This window comes from Hibiscus syriacus, unplaced genomic scaffold (assembly GCF_006381635.1).
Source record: "Hibiscus syriacus cultivar Baekdansim isolate YM2019G1 unplaced genomic scaffold, ASM638163v2 tig00110114_pilon, whole genome shotgun sequence".
Classification (NCBI taxonomy): domain Eukaryota; kingdom Viridiplantae; phylum Streptophyta; class Magnoliopsida; order Malvales; family Malvaceae; genus Hibiscus; species Hibiscus syriacus.
In genome coordinates, this window is record NW_024062594.1 from 4,516,578 (window position 1) to 4,522,871 (window position 6,294).

A 6,294-nucleotide genomic window follows, 5' to 3' on the forward strand; every position below is an offset into this window, starting at 1 on the left:
TGAAAAACAATGAAACGATCACAAGGAATCAAACTATTTATTGTTTTATTACTTTAACAATAACAATAAGTTATTACTTTGTTCACTAGTGAAACAATAAATTAAGTAATATGTTTTCTAAGTTATAATATGCAAATACAATATATACATAGTACAAGGAGATAGTGTAGTAAACAAGCTTCATTATAAAATAAATATAAGATAAAATAAAATATATATATATATACTTATTCAAAATTTATTTGGAATCAGTTCAAATAAAATGTATCGTACTTCAAGTCTTGGAGAGTAAAATAAACGGCAATGAAATTGGTGTGATTGAAATAAATCGTATTATGAATTACTATTTTTGTCACGAGCAATGCAATAGTTCATCGTAAGAATTATTACGGAGTATGAAACGATACCTATAGAATCACCAATCCGATTTGATAATTACATGCGAGCAAAAAATTCACATTTAAGGATCAAAATAAAATTAGATGGAAACTTTTAATTGATTACAAAAATCTCATGAGAAAATTTATTAAAACAATTTAGTTAATCCAATTTATAGTATAGAATAAATTATTTAAAATTAAACAATTTAATGGACTTATGATTATAATATTTTTTAAAATTAAAATCAGATAAAAAGAAATATTATATCTTAGTTTTTTTTATTAAGTGACATTAAATTGTTTTAAAAATATATATATATTATTTCTCTTTTTATCGTATGTCGTTAAAAGAAATTAACGTACATGCTACAATTCATAGTTGGGGACCTCAATAAAAATATATTACAATCGGGTGACTATTATGTATTTTATCCATTTAATTTTCAACTAACACAATTACTTCACCTGCGATTCAAAGTTCTTTTCCAAACCAAGGTCTGCTCGCTCTCTTTCTCTAGTTACCGAGGATCCGAGAAGCTTCATCTCCAAGTTTTATATAGTAAGTGTTTTTGCATCTCTCCATCGATTTGTTCTTAATTTTTTTTCTTTTGATTCTTTTAACTGTGTAGCTTTTGCATTCAAAATTTCCTTTATCTGTTTATTTCAATCAGGTCCATTGGACCAATTAGCAAGTTTCACGGGTTTGTCGTCTATTGGCATTGCTAGTGAAGGCATGCAACTCTGTATATTTGATTTTATATTTGATTTGAGAAGAGGCCAACACGAAGGCCAAGAACTTGACAAAATTTTATACTTCTTTCCTGCTGATTTGCCCTTTTCAACTCAACTCTCCGTGATTGGGCTCAGCGAAGGGCTCATTTCATTCACGGGGTAAGTGTCGCAGCCGTTTTTTGGTTGGGTCCAGAATTGAACTTCGACTTGAATAATTGGATTAGAGTCGTCACCGATCATTTTAAAAATATTTAGGTGGATCGGACACCATTTTACCTGATATGCGTTTTACCATAAATGTATCGGGTTCGGGAGTCGGTTACAGCCAATGAAGGATTAGCACCCTTGTATTGCCCTTTTGGTATCAATTAATTTGTCGATTGTCTTTAATTACAAAAATTAAAAATTAAAATTAAAATTTAAAACATTCGATTTGAATAGTTTACCTTTAATCGAGTGAAATTACTACTAAAAATATGTTAGAGAAAGAAAAAAATAAATATAAAAAGAAGAAAGTAACCATGTTAGATAAGAAGTATTAAATAAATATTAAATAAATCAAAGGGAAAAAATAAAAATAAAAAATAAAAAAATAAAAGTAATAAAAGTAATAAAATAAAATAAAATCCATAATGGTTGAAGGGACCATATGGACAATTTACCCAAGATTCAAAACCATGTGGCTTTTCCATTCATTTGCACTCTCACCTAAAAAACAGGTTGCTTCTTCGACCTTCCCCTTCTCACACAACCCGTGCACTAACGTCGAATAATTCCTAACATTCAGCTTACACCTTTGTTTAGGAAATTCATCGAGCAGTTGGAATGCAAACTCCAGTTTCCCATTTTCGCACAACCCTTTAATGAGAATATCCAAAGTACAAGCTTCGATTTCAATACCTAAATCGGGAGCTTTCACATAAACCTCGTGAACAACATCAAAGAGTTTATTATTCACGAGTCTTTACACCTGGCCAAGTCTCGTGTTCCGACATACTAAAAAGGGTCTCGATCGTCCGTCTGATTCGACCTCCGATGTGCCCATATTTTTTAACCACATTCTGGAAGAAATCACCAGATAAACGACAAGTTTTTCGCGTTTGAGCTTTTCCATGATGTTTTCGATGGAAACAAAATCATGGGCATATGCGAGATTATTGATGACCAGAGTGTAGAGCGGTTCAATCGATTTATAATCTTTTCCAGCTGAGTACTGGTTTAGGACCGAATTGATAGAGTTTGGATATTTGAGATTAACAAAGATTTTGAGGATTTTCGGTCGGGGAGAGCCAGTCTTTGTGTGTTAGTTTGAAAAGTAGAGCGGAAATGGTGGGGATTGGTAGATTGTCAGTGATGAAGAAGAAGATAGGAGGGCAGTGAGTTCGACAGGTTCCTGGGCTATCTCCAACGATTTCAACAGTGCCCCACAGTCCCTGCCCTTCAACTATATTTTCTTCTGGTTGATTCCTGATTATATGTTTTATGTTTTTTCTTCCAGAAGTTTCTTGTCCCCTTTCATGGTATGGTGAGGGGTTTAAATAGGGTCATACGAGAGAAGAATCCGATGAAACCAACCACTAGATTTTTAGGGATTTAGAGGAGGTTGATCTGTAGTGGGACCTGATTTCGTGGGATAGGGTGGTTTTTTATAGTTATTTTCTTGAAGATGTGGTTGTGGCAAAGTCCTTCTAGGAGAGGGACTCTTTCGGTGACAGCCAGGGTAGCAATTGTTGTTGGGTAGTGTTTGAGTGGGTGAGAAAAAGTCAATGGAAATGGGGGTTAAAAAACTGCAAAAATAATAATAAAGATAATAATAATAATAATAAATCGATAATAATATTTTTAAACCCGGAAAAAAACTAGTGTCTACAGCTGCCCCTCTTTGCACATTTTTGTGTTAACAAGAATAGGGCAAATATGAAAAATACAACAAGTTTTTGTCCGGTTCTCTTTGATTTGAGACTTGATAGTGTTTGTTGTGACACTAAGTCGATCCATTGGGCACGATATCCTTCTTCGTGAAGTTGAAATCGTGAGTGACTCATTCGTTGTGAAGTTGAGTTGAACTGTAAAATCCTCAACACGATATCCTTCTCCGTGAAGTTGAAATCGTGGACCTCTTGAGGCGAAAACCCTCGTTGTGAAGTTGAGTTTTAAATTGGATATCATTCGTTGTGAAGTTGAAATCCAATCTTGTGTAAGTTGTATGGTTTCGAGTCTAATATCCTTTGATGTAAAGTTGAAATTGACTCTGAATGAAACTGGAAAGCTCATTCGCTGTGAAGTTGGGCTTTGAATTGGATATCATTCGTTGTGAAGTTGAAATCCAATCTAAAGATAGATGTTGTTGGTGGGCACGATATCTTCATCGTGAAGTTGAAATCGTGGATGGCCCATTCGTTGTGAAGTTGAGCCTTAAATTGGATATCCTTCGTTGTGAAGTTGAAACTCAATCTAAAGATGAATGTTGCTGGTGGGCACGATATCCTTCGTCGTGAAGTTGAAATCGTGGATGGCCACTTCGTTGTGAAGTTGAGCCTTAAATTGGATATCCTTCGTCGTGAAGTTGAGATCCAACCTAAAGATGAATGTTGCTGGTGGCCACGATATCCTTCGTCGTGAAGTTGAAATCGTGGATGGCCCCTTCGTTGTGAAGTTGTGCCTTGAATTGGATATCCTTCGTCATGAAGTTGAAATCCAATCAACAGATGAATGTTGCTGATGCACGATATCCTTCGTCGTGAAGTTGAAATCGTGGATGGCTCATTCGTTGTGAAATTAAGTTAATTGGATATCATTTGTCATGAAGTTGAAATCCAATCTAGAGTTGTATGCTGCTTGGGTGAACGATATCCTTCGTCGTGAAGTTGAAATATTAAATGGCTCATTCGTTGTAAAGTTGAGCTTTGAATTGGATATCCTTTGTTGTGAAGTTGAAATCCAATCTTGTGTTGTTTCGAGCTCAATATCCTTCGTCGTAAAGTTGAAATTGACTCTGAATGAAACTGGAAAGTTGTTTGTTAACAGACGCTCCTTCGTTGTGAAGTTGAGCAATCACCATCAAATTTTAAATGTGCTTTTGAATCGAGTATCTTTCATCTTGAAGTTAAAACTTGACTCTAAAAGCTGTAAAAAATTATGTATGCTAAAAATGATAAATGTGATGCTCTTAAGTATGTCTAAGATGCATACAATATGAATTAGCTCTTGTTTTATCTCCTGGGTTGAGTCTCGTGCTTTGTTTGCCAATCTGCCGATTAGTCCTAGGAATCGAGCATGCCCCATTTCTTCTTGGGTTGTAGCCTTTCACATTTGAGACTGTCTTGTTTGAAAATATTTTTTTTTCTTTCTCTTGTTTCAGGAGGGGGAAAATATAAGAATTCTGTAAAACATTGCTCCTTAATTCAGGCTTGCAATCGAATCAAATCATAAACATGAGTTCAAAGTATATCAAAGGATTCAATAGCCCTTTTAATACTTTCAGATTTATAGCTCTTTTACAAATATCTGAATTGATGAGTTGACTCCAGGTTGGCTTCTTAATTTCTAAGGTTTCAGCCATAAAAAATGTCACTTTTCCTTGGTAATTGCAACATGTCTTTTTCTTGGCTTGGCATTTTAATTGGATGCGGACAAATGTCGTAACTAGCATGATCAATTACTAGACCTTCTATTTCGGTCCTCTAAAATCTTTCATTTGTTCAAGCTTTGTGGGCTCCTCTAACAAAGGTAGTGCAAAAATATCGGTCTAAAAATGAAATTCTTGAGTGCTCGTGTGAAATTGACTATAACAGGTGTTCCTTAATTCTCTTAATCCATCATTACCGAAAATTTCTTATTTAGATAAATTTGATTTAATCTGCCATTGTATGGCTAGCCGAATCCATAAAGGCGGGGCGTTTAACCAATTTCTTTAGAGGGAAAGATTAATATTATAATCACTTTTATCAGGTTAACTGAAGGGTTCATCTCATCACAAAGTCTTTGGCCTGACAATAGCAGTGGAGCAAACACCGAGTTGCCAAGTGTCCGAGCAATATCATGGTTTGAACGCAATCTATTCATAAAGCCAGCGCTTTCGAGTTTCCTCTATAACCAATTACCTTAGTGGAATAGCTCAGCTTTATGGATTTAATTTCTTATGATTGTGAAGAAGAACCTGTTATAGTCTTAGGTGTTTGTTGAAAGTCAAAAATTTCATCTTTAGAGCTCAATTTCCAAGCAACTGACTTAAACTAGATCACCTACTCAACTATTCCATTTGTAAAGATCATGATCATCATTGAACGTCTTAAACAAAAAGTATAGTAAAGTCATATGCGAAAGATTCCCCATGTTGTCCGCTCCTATGCATACCTAATACCAAGCCTCTTGTTTATTCCCTTATGAAAGGAGAAGGCTATATCGATTCTTAAAAGAGAATGGGTATGGCGTTTGAGTGTTCCTTCTGGGGTAAAATCAAAGGTCATGATCTTTTAATCATGTAACAATGTCAAAGATCTGTAACTTCGATCATTTACAGAGTTTTTTAATTAAGTTGATATTCAAAGAATTTCAAGTCTGCAAATTTGATTTATTTCTTGCCATCTTTAAAGTGACATAAATTTATTTAAATGTCCTTAGAAAAGCTTGAGAAATGATGAAAAACAAATTCAAACAAAGTGTTGCAAATGATAAAATGATCTTCCTCCCTACTTGGATGCCCCCGAGTTGTTGAAGTCGATCTGGTTCTTGTCACGCATCTTCTGCACGATTCTCTTGAATGCGTAACAGTTCTCAATAGTGTGTCCCGGGACACCGTCGTGATATTCACAATGAGCATTCTCATCATACCACTGAGAGTATGAGGGCTTCATCGGTTCCACCAGATATGGTGACACCACGTGAGTGTCAAAAAGTTACTGGTAAAGTTCTTTGTAGGTCATGGGAATAGGGTCGAAATGTTCTCTTTCCCTTTCCTTCTAAGGTTCTCTTTGATTTTGTTTAGAAGTACCTGACAGTACAGCTGTAGTGGTTTTTGTGCCAGAGATCGTAACACCTTTGTTGGCACTGTAGGTGTTAACGTTGTTGATCTCTCTATCTTTCTTCATGGGAGGCTTTTTGCTTGATTCGTCTAAAGGTGGATGAACTTACAAAGCCAAATCCCTCCATCTCTGTGCGTATTATCGGAAACTCTCGTTAT